Source organism: Aedes albopictus, chromosome 2 (genome assembly GCF_035046485.1).
Source record: "Aedes albopictus strain Foshan chromosome 2, AalbF5, whole genome shotgun sequence".
Lineage (NCBI taxonomy): Eukaryota > Metazoa > Arthropoda > Insecta > Diptera > Culicidae > Aedes > Aedes albopictus.
Window position 1 is genome coordinate 49315588 of NC_085137.1, and position 17117 is coordinate 49332704.

Genomic DNA, 17117 nt, shown 5'->3' on the forward strand with positions numbered 1-17117 from the left:
CTAACTTTCAATTCGTCCTGATGACCATTCGGCCTAATGACCATTCGGCCTAATGACCTTCGGCCTAATGACCCAGCATCGAGAAAAAAAAAGAAAAGTTGATTGATTGATTGCTTTATCTTTATTATAGAGACTTTTAGCCCAAAGAAAAGTTGCTCACACTAGAGTACGCATAACTCCCTTATGTTGTTTTAAGGTTATTCTTTCAAACAGTATCTTCTGGTATTGAAGCTGTCAGTAATGTTATTGAATTATTTCTTCTAATGGCTTTTCTTTCAATAACCTTTACGAAAAACATATAAACCATCATCAGAACAACCCATTTAAAAATATGCTTTCGGGGTAATGGCGTTCGGGGTAGAGGCCTATTCGGGGTAGTGGCATTCGGGGTAATGACCCGTTCGGGGTAATGGCTTTCGGGGTAATGGCCTATTCGGGGTAATGGCTTTCGGGGTAATGGCGTTCGGGGTAATGGCGTTCGGGGTAGTGGCATTCGGGGTAATGGGGTAGAATCGCACAATATTCTTTGTTTGGGTGGGGCTGTTAGATAGAAATGTCTTATGTCCTTTTACAGCTGTAACATAGATCTCCAGGTTATCCAAAACGTTTGGAGAAGTTTAGAACTTTGCCTACTGAATACAAATAGTTGTGTTTACTTTTCAAATCATTTGAACGTGATTAATTACATTCAAATATACATTTTAATACATGAAATGATGGTTGTCATGACATGGTGATGTTCTAGGTAACTTAAAATAGTTTTGATTGTAAAGCCTTTGCCTGTAATAGTATATCAAACTATTGCATACAGAACTGATTTCATTAGATCCATACATATAAATCAGAGTATGAAAGACTAACTGCACATCAATGGCGATACCTTAGGCTATCCAAAACATTCTGGAGTTAAGGCCTTTATATCTACACCCGTAATAACGCATCGGGTGCATTTTGAACTTGGTATAATGCGTTTTGGTAATCATAGAAGATCAGTTGAATCATATGATACTAGTATACATATCATAGAGACATCCTGAAACATCCGAACTATTCTGAAGTTGAGAAATATGGTTTGAATTTGAAATGGTGTATCAACAGAAGCGCACAAACATCAGAATTTGCCCATTTGATTCATACACATAGTGCAAGCCATGGTAGAGAAGTTTCCAGAGCATCAGAGATATCTGAGGTCACCTTTCAGTATGATGTGGTTAAGGCCTTAATATGAGCTAGCCTAAGGTAGCGTTCAACATTTGAATTACAGACTTCCCACACAAATGTTCTATTTTCTATTAGATAAATGAATTTAAGGGAATGTAAATTCAATGGGAAGCATTAGAAATGAGTAGATCAAGACGTTAACTGGATATTTTTCAACTAAAGCGGAATTATGCACGAAAAAACAAGTGAAAACTAAAATCTCAGTACTAACCGTTCAACAATTAACGAACTACCCTACATGTCGTTAGTAGAATTTCATTAAATCAAAGTATTTTTTTTTACAAACGTTGAATACATTTAATTGAAAAGACACACGGAATCGTACGTGCCAAGATGCCATTTTTCCATCGTACTAGCTGTAAGATATGCTCTCAAGAGAGTAAGTACATACAAAAGAATATGCAACCGCTGAACATATGAGCAATACATTACCACTGCTTCTTTCATGCTGCACTTTAAGCACTAACGCGGCATTGTGCACAAGCTGGAGGCTGTTTGTGGAACAGGATCGTCAACGACGACGTCCTGACGACAATGACGATTTCCCGGTTGCACAATTGCATGCTTCTCGGTGCTTGGTTGCATTCTGTTGGTTGTCATTTCAAATTTCGCTTTCTTTATTTAACGTTAATCGTCGCCGAGGGAGTGCCACAATGCCAAATGCAGTGCATTTTAATTATGCTACACAAACAGTCAGTAGCGGGCGGGCGTCTCCCATTAACAGAGCAGGAAATTTGTCCGACGATATCCTTTTTATCACATCGTAGACATAATCAGAAATAATTACTCCTCATTATGGGATTATCATTTCGGGTATCATCCGCCGACTCGCACGCATCAACGGACCTCACGATCGGGACCCTTTCTGGTGTGTAGTGGGTCTCCTGCCTCCAGAAGCCACTGTTCTGCATCGGTAGCTCGCAAAAGGAGCGGCGATGAATGTTGTTTCACTCTTCTACCTGACTGTAATTTTCCGGGAGTGCTACTACAAATGTTCACAATTATGAATCACAGAAAAAAAATAAGCGTGCGAAGGTCTGTTTCTTCTCTGCCGCAATTGTTGGAGATTTTTCAGTCTCTGTCTTTCGCCCTCTACAATAAGACAACCGACCGAATGTTGATTAAGAGAAGCCTCTATGTTTTCAGCACGCTTCAGCAGTTGAAAATAATGAGAAAGGGACCGAACGAACCAACATCATTGCTTTGTTGACGATGACGACGGGGGAGGATAGGCCTTTGAAAGGATCCGAACCGCAGAGGGAGATTTTGGAAAACATTGGGACAAGTAGCAAGCAAACAAATAATCTCTGAGGATATGTCAGTTGGGATTTATGTTTGGTAAATATTTGGATTTTGTGAGAACACAGTTTATGGTGATTGATGACAAAAATTATCAAGTGTGCATAAATATTGAACGGATTATGTACATTGGGGTACTGGATAGCATTTCAAGTAGATTGAGCGGGAATAGATCTAGTTTATTTCTTTTGTTATGATATATCTTAAAGTTATTCACAAATATCAAAAATTTCATGAAATACGAGAAAAGAAAAAAAAGATAGCGTTAATTCTAAGGAGTAACACAGACTAAAACAGAATGATATGCGAAATTTTAACTAACCTGTCAAAGGAGAACGTTGGAAACAGCGCCACCCAACTAACATTTTTGCTGTATAAGAGCTTAAACGAGCTTTCTTCCAAAAGCGTTTGCTCCATAAGCTTTTATGCAGCTACTTTTGTTAGTAGGGCATCTACCGTAGTACCGCATTACAATGCTAGATGCCAGATGGAGAAAGCAATTCTAGACAGAAGAATAAACTAGACCAGATGAGCAGCTTAAAAGCATTAACTCATCTTAATTTTGGCGATTAACGTAGGACCGAGTCCAGTGGAGAAGTATTCTTCATTCGCCATATAACCAAAGAAGCGAATTGTAGAACATGAAATAGAAAACACGTTCTTAAAGCGCAGCTTCATACGACCAGACCACAATATTTGAAAATATTGATACCCTCAAATCGACCAATATTTGTAAACTTTTCTTCTATTCATCCTTGCAAGACAATAAAGCAATTTTTCTATTACCTCTCATTAACCTCATTTAGGTCGACCACCCGAGACAGAATTCCTGATCTCCTCATTTCACCATTATCCGATCTATTTACCGGATGATCCCGTTTCGGATCTTCGTCCGTTTGAAGGAAACCGCATATAAGATCCATTGGTCCGGCAGTGGCGGCGGCGGCGGCAGTGTCGGCTGATGAAACTTCTCAGCTCCGGCTCTCATAGAAGTGTGCAAAATTTTGCATATCCCACTATCCGGCAGCTGATCCTAGACCCCGAATAAGATCTGGCGGCAAGGCATCGCCGGCTGAAGCAGAATTGACGAAACGGAAAATTGTGTGGGATGGTAATCCGTTTAGATCGGAGTGAGGCGGCCGCCGGCCGTTGTTGGATCAGGGTGAGAAGTTTGAAGAGGAAAAAAATAACATGAAGACTCTTGGGTATAACTGGAAGAAGATTCAGAGATGGTATGTAGTTACCCCAAGCCGGTATCTTTTACAAACTCAAAGCGGAACTGGTTAATCCGAGTAAAACATCTTTAATGCGGTATTGGATGCCGGCAAGAATATGTTTCCAAACTGGAGACATTCTGGATTTGATATTAGTCTCACATAAACTGTAAAAATTTTCTCGATAGGATTTTCTCAAAAATTTTTGCGCCTAAATCACGCACAATAACGCGTCTCCACACACAATAATTGAATAATTGGCTAAAAATGTCTGATTATAATAATTTCAGAATGGTTAATATATATTTGTTTTATATCTATCTATATAAAAATGAGTTTGAAGTCCCTTTGAGGCAACAAAACTAACAAACGGCTGAACCGATCAGGATGAATCTTGCATGGTTCGATTCGTATTCATGGTGGCTGTGTTTATATGCAAGAAAAACTCAGGAAAATGAACTAAACATGTAGAGTGGCAAAAGACCTGACGAACACATTCCAAAACCAAAATAATTCCCTGGTAAAGCGGTTTCAGGACCTTAAACTGTTGGACCCATACGTGGCGTCCAAATTGAAGACGTACAAGGCGGTTTGTCCAAAAATCTACGGCCAACCGAAGGCACACAAACCCGGCCTGCCACTGCGTCCCGTAGTACCATGTATGACGGCACCGTCGTACGAGCTTTCCAAGTACATCAGCAGAATTCTCCAAACCTCGATGACCAGCAAGTACAATGTCACGGATTCGTTCACCTTCTGTGATTTCGTCAACTCCATACGACTTCCAGAAGGCTACATTCTTGTGTCTTTTGACGTGGTGGCCCTCTTTACCTCTATCCCCAAAAACCTCGTACGACAAAGCATCATCCGCCACTGGGACCGCATTAAGCAGCACACTACAATCTGCCTTGATCTTTTCTGGGAGGCAGTGGAATTCTGCATTGATGCCAGCTATTTCGTGTTCAAAGGTACCTACTATCAACAAATATTCGGCACCGCGATGGGAAATCCTCTCTCACCGATCATCGCCGACTATGTGATGGAGGACCTCCTCGACAACGCTATGGCAGCAACCACGGTGGAGATCCCGTACTTGAAAAAGTATGTAGATGACTTGTTCCTGGTACTTCCTCCCGAAAAGGTACAAGAAATTCTCAACATTTTCAACCTACAAAGCGAACACATCCAGTTCACCGTAGAAACAGAGGACAACCGTCTGCCGTTCCTTGACATGATGATGGTTCGCCAGAATGATCAATCTGTCAAGACAGAATGGTACAGGAAGGCGATTGCGAGCGGTAGATTCCTCAATTATCACTCCTACCATCCGATGAGCACCAAAATGAATGTCGCATTTAACTTTGCCAAACGTGTCATGCAGTTTTCCACCAACCAGAGCCTAAAACGAACAAAATCGGTAATATTTGGACTCCTACGAACCAACGATACCCTGTGAACATCGTAAACCGTGTAATCAACCGGGTAAGTGGAAGGCAAAACAGTGAAACAGCTATGGATGCGAGCAGTAATGCAAATGAGGAACAGGAAAACCCAAAAACATACTGCTCGCTCACAAACATTCCAGGACTGACACAAACAATAACAAAAACACTTCGACGAGAATTTTCGAATGTGCACATCGCAAGCAAACAGCACAAAAACATTGGCTCGCTTCTCCCACTGGTCAAGGACCGAACACCAACAGAAGAACGCAGCAATGTTGTCTACAAAATAGACTGTGCCCAATGCAATGCTTGTTACATTGGCATGACGACACAAAAACTAAAATCACGACTCTCAAAACACAAATCCAACATGCGCAAACTACATTCACTACAAGACGCGGGGCACACCATCGAAGACACGGCAATCCAATCCATAATCGAAACAACCGCCCTCGTAAATCATGCAGCACGAGAAGAACATTCATTCAAACTCGATGATGCGAAAATCCTGGACACAACAAACAGAGCAAAGAATCTTCCTATCCTCGAGAGCTGCCACATCCACAACACACACAATACAGTCAACAGGCGGACGGACACCGACAATCTCCACGTCGCATATGCCGGGGTTCTTCACTGGCTGAAAAACAATCAACATCAACGAACGAGAAACAGATGACCAAAACAAACTAGCACAAAATTGTAAAACACAACACTCACACCAATACACACTCCGAAATATTTTTGTTCATACACACACCAACAGCGATGATCGACCACACGAACACACACGGCAGAAGCGTAAAGCAATGGTGATCGATCAAGCGCAAGGTGTCAAGTTCCAGAGCGGTAAAATTCCGGAAGGGTTTTTCCACAGTTACCGAATCCCAACCGTTAACTGCTGTGCGGGAGTAAGTACACTGGGAGAAAAACTGTGTGGGAAGAATGAAAATGTGTAGGATAGTTTTATAAAATAATGTTCAATCTCAAACGCAGAAACTCCATCCGTCCGACAATCATTGTTCGATTAAACAACACTGGACGAAAAATCGGCAATAATTGGTAAAAATTGTTAGAATAATTAAAATGTAAAAAAAACGTTAATGAAATAAATAACTAATTTTAGAGTCCCTGAAGAAGGTCCTAAATGAGACCGAAACGTCGGACAAGATTAAATAGCTGTATTTGATTTTTGTCAAGACTGGAAGAGCCATTTTCAAGCCATGTAGCAAATAGACAAAATGTTGATTTTTTATGACCTGGGAAGAAAATCAACACGATCGAAATGAAACCAATCTAGAGCGCCATGCTGCAATGACCTTAACAATTGTCATACCATAACAGCTTGGCAAGACAACGTTTGCCGGGACAGCTAGTTATTAATAATAAACTGATGGTTGGAAGTAAGGAAATTGACGATCCGAACGATAGATTTTGATCCATCCAACGTTGCGCGTATCAACCTAATTAGTTTCCGCGGAAAAGCGTGTTATACGAATATACAATTATCACTCCCCAAAACGTTTATGAACATTCAAACCTCATGTATTATTTATTTCCTGCAACTTCAACAACACAGTTATCCAAACATCATCAAATTAGGCAAGCAATTATAATACCCACGCTGTTTGCACCATTTTATTGCAGAAATGGAGAATTGACCATACAAAACTCCATACAAGGCTCACTATTTTCAATCTAGTACTTCACCGATTGCTTTGCGCGGAAAAATAGTCCGTGCTGTTATTTCGTAAAGTAGCGTTACTTCCCATCCTGGATCTGTTGTCGAAATTACTTGCGGAAAAAGGTAGAATTTTACCTGGCAACAGGAAACTTAGCTTTAGGATAAAGTACATAGCAATATATTATTGTAATATTTCAGAATTTGTAAGCAACATTTTGTTCTAGTGCGTCATTTGATTTTGAAGTCAATCCATTAAGGGTCTGTTCCAATTGGCGAATTAAAATTAATTTTTACTTAAATTTGACAGTCCGACACTTAAACTTGACAGTTCTCCTAAGGAAATAATTATCGAACTGTCAAGTTTAAGTGAAAATTAATTTTAATTCTCCAATTGGAACAGACCCTAAAGGTATGAATCAAGTAAGACCCATGTTTGACTAATCATACAAAATATATCAACAATTTATTTGCAAATGAGTGTTATAATCTACTAGCTGTCCCGGCAAACGTTGTCTTGCCAAGCTGTGGCGGTTTGACAACTGTTGAGGTCATCGTAGCAACGCACTCTAGATTGATTTAATTTCGATCACGCTGAATTTCTTCTCGGCTCATAAGAAAATCAGTATTGCTGTGTGCGTTCAAGATGCAAACGGTGCCCAAATGCGCTTCAAACGCGGTAACACATGTTACCAAAGGCAACGTAGCAACCATAGGGCAGTGCATACTGCGGTTGCTAAGGAAAAATTTTCTAAGTCTCTGACGTTTCGTGGCCTTGTTGTTTACAGTTTGGACTTAGAGAATTTCAGTCGAATTTTCGTTTTGTCCGGGAAGAGGTGCGTGAGTAAATCAATTCGAATGAGGAATTTGATCGTATCCATCAGCTTTGTAACTTCCGCGATTTCGTTATAGATCCAGTGATGATGGTCGAGCCCAGAATATTTCAAGCCAGCGCCAATTGGGTCATTCTGGCCGAACGAGTTCCACCGAACCAGGAAATATTCGTGACCGAAACCTATTTGATGAGGGTAAACCATATTTGAAGCGGATCTTCTACCAGCTTCTATTATAATACTGCGATGGCGCAGATCCACCCCCAGAAGACATGGACGCCAGCAAACTATCAAGTTCTGGAAGGAGTGTGACCCTAGATATGCCGAACCTTTGCGAGATTGCCGCCCTCAAGATTCTCCTTTCATCCATCCAGATGGCCATAATAGTGTACCTCGGCACCAATCCAGGTCAAGCTTTCCATCACTCACCGCTGAAGAAGAAGAAGTTGGAGTTTCTAACGCACCGTTATTCAGATTGGTTTTATGCGAGTAGATGAAAACCAAATTGTTAAATATACCTAATGGAATAAAAGTGCAGTGCCGAACATTCCGATTAAAAATATTTTTCTAATGAAATTGTTGGACAAATTCTGGTTGAATTCCGTGGGAATTCTGGCATGCATCCGGTTGGCCTTATGGTGGGAATAATGGATTAACTTGAAAGCCCGGAAGCCCCTAAGAGCAGTTTTTTATGATATTTCTAAAGAGGTTTTATCTGGGATTCTTCCAGGAGTTTTTTCCGTTATTCTCACAGGAACTCCTTCCACGATTGCTTATTTCAGAGATTCCTTCTGGGATTTCTCCAAAAATTCCTTCTGGGATGCCGCCAGGAGTTTTGGGATTCCTCCAGAATTTTTTTCCGAGATTCCTTCGGGTATCCCTTCTAGGGTTCCTCCAGGACAGTTGGTGTTCCTTGTTCAGATAAATACCAAGTAGGTTTTTCGAAGATATTACTTAATAAATGAAATGCTTAATAATAAATCTGCTATGTAAGAAAATAAAATTTGTTTTATTCGAATAAAAATCGCCTTGAGACATTGTTCCTTCAAGGGACCCGCATTGCCAAGATTGTGACTCGGTCATACGGTGGGATGAATTCGTCTGGGACTCCAACGGTAACCTTGTGGAGTTTTAGAAGAAATACTGGGACAAAGCTTTACGGGGAATTTGATGGTAATTCAATGGAGATGGAGGATTCTTCTATGAAGGATTCTTTCTGGCAAATCTTGTGTCATTCCGTAAGGGGCCGTCCATAAATGACGTAGCATGTTTTGACGATTTTTGACACCCTTTCCCCCCTCGTAGCCTATTTTCCCATACATAATACATGGCTCGTAGCATAATCAGAGATTCCCCCTCCCCCCTAAAATGCTACGTCATTTATGGACGACCCCTAAGTAGGTTTTTGGAGTTTCGCAATAAATCCTCTAAAAATTCCTCCAAGAATTCATCGGGGATTCTCCAAACTATTTTTTTTTTGGATTTACATAAGAACTTCTACCAGAAATCCATCCATGAGATGCTTCTAAGATTACTCCAGGAGCTAATGCATGGGTTCTTTCACGAGTTCCTTCAGGGTTTCCTCCAGAGTTTTCTTCTGAGATTCCACCAGGAAATTTTTCGGACCTCCCTCCTGGAATTTTAACCGAGATTTCTTCAGGTGTTCCTTCCAGGGTCCACTCAGATATTCATTTCGAAATTCCAGCACATATTCCTTCCGGGATTATTCCCAGTTTCTTCTGGGATTTCTTTAAGAATAAATTCTTTGTTTCGTCCAGAGGTTCCTCCAATGATTCCTCCAGGAATTGCTATTTGAAGCGCTCCAGGAGTTTTTTTTATGGGATTCATCCAGGAAATCTTTCTTCCACAAACTTCTTCCAGGGGGTTGTTCATTAATTTCTTCGAGGATTCCTACAGGAACTCCTTCTAGGACTCCTCCAGGAGTTACTTCACGGGTTCCTCCAGAATTTATTTCAGGATTTTCTTCTGAGATTACACTTGGAGTGGCATCTGAGATCCCCCCAGAAATATCACCCGTGATATCTTCCGGGATTTTTTCATAAGTTCTTTACAGGATTGCTTCAGTAATTCCTTCCGGGATTTCTTCAGGACACCTCCAGAAATTCAATTCACGATTTTTGCCAAATTTTTGCAGGAGTTCCATCTGAGATTTCTCCAAGAATTCTTTCTGGGATTTATCCAGAAAATCTTTCCGGGGTTCCTCCAAGAACTTCTGCCGGATTCAGTCGAGAACTTCTTCTGGGAACTTCTTCCGGTAATCCTACTCATTCCGGGATTTCTTTATGAACTCCTGTTGAAAATAAAAACACAGGCGAGGCTTTGTTCTCCAAACCCAGGCACTGACTGATATCGCTACCAGCTCAGTGACTCTCCTTTATTCAATCTAGGTATAACATATTTACAATTTATTTCCATTTACCTACTAGTTGATACCTAGCTCTCCACTGAGCTGTGTGATGCACCTCCAAGGATGTACCTACCATTCAACACTCCTCCTCATCACACACTCTCAGATCCGACGCGTCCCGAGCTTCACCCTGCCACGTACTCCTCCAGCCTACCGAGCTCCTCCTTAGAAACCGAGCTACCAGACTCCTCCTGGCTCCAAGCAGACTCTGCTACCAGGCCCTGGCTCCAAGCTACGTCTGCTACTAAGAGACTACCAAGCTCCTCCTGGCTCGAAGCGTCTTCCGCCTCAAGTACCTTCTGCCATCCAGCTCCAGCGTCCATCGATCAGCCAGCACCCTCTGCCTCTTGGTTCCAGCGCAGGTCCCACACGGCTATCAATCCTCATCGAGTGTTGGTCCCCGCACCGCATCTTGGTGTCTCAACGAATATTGGCACCAGGCCTCATCGCATCTTGACACCTCATCGGGTGTTGGCCTCCTCATCGTATCTTGGATACCGCATCTCGGTCTCCTCGCTTCCCGAACCACCACCAGGGCGTCCCTGGGCCCATAACCTGTTGGAAATAAAAACACAGGCGAGGCTTTGTTCTCCAAACCCAGGCACTGACTGATATCGCTACCAGCTCAGTGACTCTCCTCTATTCAATCTAGGTATAACATATTTACAATTTATTTCCATTTACCTACTAGTTGATACCTAGCTCTCCACTGAGCTGTGTGATGCACCTCCAAGGATGTACCTACCATTCAACAACTCCTTCCGTAATTCCTCCTAAAACTTCTTCCGGGATTCCTACAGCAGTTCCATATGAAATTCTTACAGATCATTCTGGAATTCCTCTGGAATTCTCTCAGATGTTCCTCATGGCAATCATCCAGGATTTTTTTGTTTGAATTCCTTATGAAAGAATTCCAAGAATTCCATCTGGAATTCAATCATGAGTTCCATATACAATTCCTAAACACTTCCTAGAGAAATTCCTCCAACAACTTTTTAAGCAATATCTCCAGCAGATTTGTAGCGAATTGCTACAGGAGTTCCTTCAGTTTTTCTCCAATCGTTCCTTTCAGTTTCATCCAATAGTTCCAATAATTCAAAAAAATTCCAAAGACATTCCGAAAGGAACTGGAGGAATCTCAGAGGAAACTCGTAAAGGAATCCCTGATGAAACTTCTAGAGAAATTTTATTTATTTATTTATTTATTTCCAGAAAAAAATGGGAATCTAAAGAAGAAATTCTGGGGGAATCTCAGAAGGAACTCTTAGAGGTATCTTGCAACAAATTCCTAGAGGAATATCGAAAGGAGATCTTGGAGGAATCCTAGAAGGAATTTCTGGAGGGATCCCAGAAGGAGTTCCTGATTAAACCCAGGAGAAAATCTTGGAGGAATCCTAGAAGGTACTCCGGAATGAATCAGAAGGAGGAATTCTCAAAAGGAAGAATCCTGGAGGAATCCCTGAAGGTACATCTGGAAAGATTTTGAATGGAATTCCTGGAATAATCCCGGAAGAAATTCCTGGAGGAATCTCGGAATGCATATCTAAGTGCCCGGAAGAAACACCTGAAGGAATCCTGGTAGAAATTCCTAAAGGAAACCAGGAAGGAAGTTCTTGAGGAATCTCAGAATGAACTTCTGGGGGAATCCCGGAAGAAATTCCGGTTGAAATTCCTTGAGGGATATCCGAGGAAACTCCTGGTATAATCTTAGAAAGAAACCCTGGAAGAACCCATGAATAACCTTCTTGGGGAACCTTGTGCACCGCGTTGACCAGAGTGGTCAAGGGTTTTCACTGCTTCTACACGGAATTTGTCATCGAAGGTAAAAGCCAACTCGCTTTTCTTCTGTTATAACTAACTCCGACCGACGGACATCTTTATTCAAAAATGTATCTTATATATAATTACAAGTTTTTGGTTATTATTTTTTTTCTCCCCCCACTTAACTTAACTTAAGCGCCTAGCGTCACATTCTCCGCTCTCGCTCTCTTTACTCAAGTACCAACATTCTAGTACTTCAAAAAGCGCGAGAGAGAAAGCTCGCGTCTCTTACTTATTATCTAATTGGAAGCGGCTAGAATGCTTCCTTATATGAGTCACATGTTTTATTATGTTATACTCCGGTAGTTATGCATTCTTTTTGGCTTACCGTATGCCAACTAGAACAGGTAGAGACCTGCTGAAGCAAACTAGGTCACCCGCTGACCAACTACCGCGTGTGATTTGTTTATTTCGCTTTCGCGCATGTCACATATGATGATGTAATAATTTAAATGTACCGTATGTAGGTAGTCACCATCCTAACTTGAGTTTTGCTCATGATGATGCAAAATGATCAATTAATGAAAGCTAATGTCTAATATAGAATAAATGATTAATTGATCATTTAGGCTATGGTTGGTTCACTTGGAAGGAATTCCAGAAAAATCTCAGCATTAACTTCTGCAGAAATCTTTGGAGGAGAAATCCCCAGAAAGAGGAATTTAGAAGGAAATTTTGGAGGAATCCCAGAAGGGAGAATTTTTAAAAGAAGGAATTCCAGAAGGAACTTCTGGAGAAATCTTAGATGTAGCTCTTGAAGAAATAAAAATTGAGCTGCTGCAGAAATACCAGAAGAAACTCCTGAAGAGTCATTCGAAGGAACGATGTTTCACGGTTAGTTTTATTCAAATGAAACAAGCACATGGAGGTCCGAAAAATTTCCTGGTGGAATCTCGGAAAGAATTTCTGGAGAAATCCCAAAACTTCTGGCGGCATCCCAGAAGGAATTTTTGGAGAAATCCCAGAAGGAATCTCTGAAATAAGCAATCGTGGAAGGAGTTCCTGTGAGAATAACGGAAAAAACTCCTGGAAGAATCCCAGATAAAACCTCTTTAGAAATATCATAAAAACTGCTCTTAGGGGCTTCCGGGCTTTCAAGTTAATCCATTACTCCCACCATAAGGCCAACCGGATGCATGCCAGAATTCCCACGGAATTCAACCAGAATTTGTCCAACAATTTCATTAGAAAAATATTTTTAATCGGAATGTTCGGCACTGCACTTTTATTCCATTAGGTATATTTAACAATTTGGTTTTCATCTACTCGCATAAAACCAATCTGAATAACGGTGCGTTAGAAACTCCAACTTCTTCTTCTTCAGCGGTGAGTGATGGAAAGCTTGACCTGGATTGGTGCCGAGGTACACTATTATGGCCATCTGGATGGATGAAAGGAGAATCTTGAGGGCGGCAATCTCGCAAAGGTTCGGCATATCTAGGGTCACACTCCTTCCAGAACTTGATAGTTTGCTGGCGTCCATGTCTTCTGGGGGTGGATCTGCGCCATCGCAGTATTATAATAGAAGCTGGTAGAAGATCCGCTTCAAATATGGTTTACCCTCATCAAATAGGTTTCGGTCACGAATATTTCCTGGTTCGGTGGAACTCGTTCGGCCAGAATGACCCAATTGGCGCTGGCTTGAAATATTCTGGGCTCGACCATCATCACTGGATCTATAACGAAATCGCGGAAGTTACAAAGCTGATGGATACGATCAAATTCCTCATTCGAATTGATTTACTCACGCACCTCTTCCCGGACAAAACGAAAATTCGACTGAAATTCTCTAAGTCCAAACTGTAAACAACAAGGCCACGAAACGTCAGAGACTTAGAAAATTTTTCCTTAGCAACCGCAGTATGCACTGCCCTATAGCCAAAACCACCGCCAACCTAGGATTCAAAAGCTTCCACTGACATCGGGTTACTTGTTGGTAAATCTTACCGCATTTGGTGCTCCCGCATTTGATATTTGCATTTTGAATGCACACAGCAATATTTTCACTATTTTCATGCTTTTTTAAATGATTTTCGTAGCTTTTTGTACATATAAACACAGCCACCACGAATACGAACCGAACCGTGCAAGAGTCATGTCGATCGGTTCATCTGTTCTTGAGTTTTGTTGCCTCAAAGGAACTTCAAACTCATTTTTATATATATAGATAGATAGATAGATTTGTAAACACTACGATTGTCGTTATCTCTTTATCGTTATCTATTAAGTTCTAAGCCAAAATCGAGCGTAACGAATCGGCGTACAGAAGGACGAACTGTAAGTTGGTCATCTAATTTCCCATGTATTTTGCGTCATGCTGAGACGATATCCGGTTGCTTCAGTCGCTCTAGGTTGTACCGTGGCGGTCGCCGGTACCGTACATTGTTGATGACGGAGGATTTTGGGCGCAGTTTGACCATCACCAGATAGTGGTCGGAGTCGATGTTGGCGCCACGATAGGTCCTGACGTCGATAATGACGGAGAAGTGCCGTCCGTCAATCAGAACGTGATCGATTTGAGATTCCGTCTGCTGTGGTGATCTCCAGGTGTAACGATAAGGGAGGCTGTGTTGCAAAAAAGGAGCTACGTATGGCCATATTTTTGGAGGCGGCGAAATCAATGAGTCGTAGGCCGTTTTCGTTCGTTTGCTGGTGGGCGCTGAACTTACCAATCGTCGGTCTGAATTTCTCCTCCTGGCCTACCTGAGCGTTCAAATCTCCTATGATGATCTTGACGTCGTGGCTTGGGCAGCGATCGTACTCGCGTTCGAGCTGCGCGTAAAATGCGTCCTTGTCATCATCAGTGCTTCCGGAGTGTGGGCTGTGCACGTTTATTATGCTGAAGTTGAAGAATCGGCCCTTGATCCTCAACCTGCACATTCTTTCGTCGATCGGCCACCAACCGATCACGCGCCTCTGCATATCACCCATCACGATGAAAGCTGTTCCCAGCTCGCGTGTGTTGCCGCAGCTCTGGTAGATGGTATGATTACCTCTAAACGTTCGCACCATGGATCCTGTCCAACACACCTCCTGCAGCGCTACGATGCCGAACCCGCGGTCCTTCAGTAGATCGGCGAGTATGCGGGTGCTCCCAATGAAGTCTAGAGATTCGCAAGTCCTTTTTGTCCGCTGGGGTCGTTGCCGTTGGTCTCGGTTCGTATTATTCTGTTGCTGATTTTCCGTTACAATGGTTTTTTACGGCTGGCTCGTAGGGCCTGACACCAACCCCCTACTTTCCGGAGGGCCATAGTGCACAGTTGAGCTTAGAGTCCTTCCCTGGCACTCGGACGTAGATCAGCCGTCCCTTACATGGGGATCAGACGCTGTTGTGAGCCGCTCCTCCTGGAGAACAGACGCTCAGGTTTGCCGAAGCAAACCCCCCCTTCCCTGTCAGCCTACGACCAAAGTTCCCACCGGGGTTGGTTACCCGATCTTCCCTAAGGTTACTCATAGTTTCCGGCCGGTACCGCGAGGAGGTAAGGATAGGAGTTGCTGGGCAGAGGCTAGTGGATCACAATGGGATCTGAATTGCGCAGCATACCCAGCCTTTACCGTGCCAGGTTAAGTGGTTAAGAATAAAAAAAAAATGGTCAGCTCGTGACTAATTCTACTAGAGCAAAGCGTTATGTCTCACACTTTCTCTCTAGCAGATACCATGAAGGTTGGGTGGTTGCCTGTTTTAAGTAATGCAAGATCTGTACTACTTAAGTAGTCCATCCAACTGGAGCCTCCCAAGTTAAGGACTGACTTGTTAGAATGGCCGCCACAATGGCCGACTTGGGACCTACTCACGATTTCGAGGGCACAAATCTCTTCGTGAACAAAACCAGCGCACCTGATCTTTTTATTTTAAGCTTATTACAAGTGAGTAAGAACAGAATAATAAAATGAATCGTTGTTTAAAGCTTGCTTCTTGAGATTTGTGCGTCTGAAGTTCTGATGCACTGTTGAAGCGGGATTTCAAGACGTTTGTCCTTGATGTCTAAGCTGCCCCAGATGATATGGTGAGCGTTAGCATCACTGCCAACAATTAGCGGAAGGCCTTTGAAGTACAGTATGCGATGACTTGTTTGAAAGCATCCGTAGGGGATGGTTCTTCATGCGGTAAATAAACTGTATAGTAGACGTATTTCCTGTAGAGGTTTCCAAAAGATACATCTATTGTGATAGCACATACATCTCTGGTGGTTAGTTCAGAGATGAGTGTAGCAACGATTGCGTTGTTGACAAGCACGCAGGCTCGAGTCATGACACGCGAGCTTGCCATTTCATGTTTACTGAAAGTAGCAAACACTGGGTTCACAGGGTTTCCTGGATAGAAATTTCTCTTACGATAGTAAGGTTCTTAGACCAAGGCCAGCCACTAAGGCTATACCATTTTGAAGATTGATCTGAGCTATCCTAACCGTAGCCACTACCCAAACTAGGTAAGATTAAACTGTTCGCAATAACAGCACAACAAAGAACAGCAGCAATAATCCGGTATCGATTGCAAAACGCCGAAGGCGAGGATACACAGAATACACTGTATAAATCGCATAATGCGAAACCATATAGGTGAAAATTTAAACTAATTAACAACATCTTCATAATCCCGCCCTTATTTAGCCTCAAGTGAGACTAAAGAAGGGTAGCTGATTGTCTCGGAGAAACACAAGCCATTCATTCCTAGGCACGGTAAGCATGAAGCTGCATCACACCATGAATTAGGGGTCACCTGTTGGTGGATTCTTACCACCGGAACAGGCGGTCCGTAGTGTTATTCTTAGCCAATTGAGACAATCGCTACCGACACTACACAGCTATCTAGGCTGATCAAGAAAAGAAGTTAACCCTCGAGCGATCACGCTGTTGTATTTTGTACAAGGGAAGATTCAAAAATTACGTCCATCGTTTTTCGGAATTTCTAGACCCCTCCCCCTCTCCCCTCTGTCACGCAATTTCCCTATACCCAATACACGTACTGTCACACTTTTCTAGACCCCCCCCCTCCCCCAAATGTTGGACGTAATTTTTGAACGTTCACCAACACGATGACAAAATCTCGCTTTTTGTACGCAGCATTAGCGTGGTGCTGACGCAGGTAGTCAACCGCGCGAGTTACGGAAGGTTAATATTGATGACCAACTTCATACGGGCTCGAGCCGCCAGTCCTAATGACCAATTAGGTTT

The 17117-nt window shown here is 42.4% G+C and overlaps 2 long non-coding RNA genes across 2 annotated transcripts; one reads left to right on the forward strand and one right to left on the reverse strand.

The window, feature by feature from the left end:
* The first annotated feature begins 7113 nt into the window (after positions 1–7113).
* Positions 7114–8238, forward strand: LOC109430794 (uncharacterized). The gene is made up of 2 exons (XR_002135057.3): positions 7114–7696; positions 7773–8238. It is a non-coding gene; the product is annotated as an uncharacterized LOC109430794 (long non-coding RNA).
* A 4914-nt stretch (positions 8239–13152) lies between these two features.
* Positions 13153–13818, reverse strand: LOC109408769 (uncharacterized). Its single transcript, XR_002129853.3, has 2 exons — positions 13695–13818; positions 13153–13618 (listed from the first exon to the last, which is right to left on the reverse strand). It is a non-coding gene; the product is annotated as an uncharacterized LOC109408769 (long non-coding RNA).
* Between the last annotated feature and the right edge of the window lie 3299 nt (positions 13819–17117).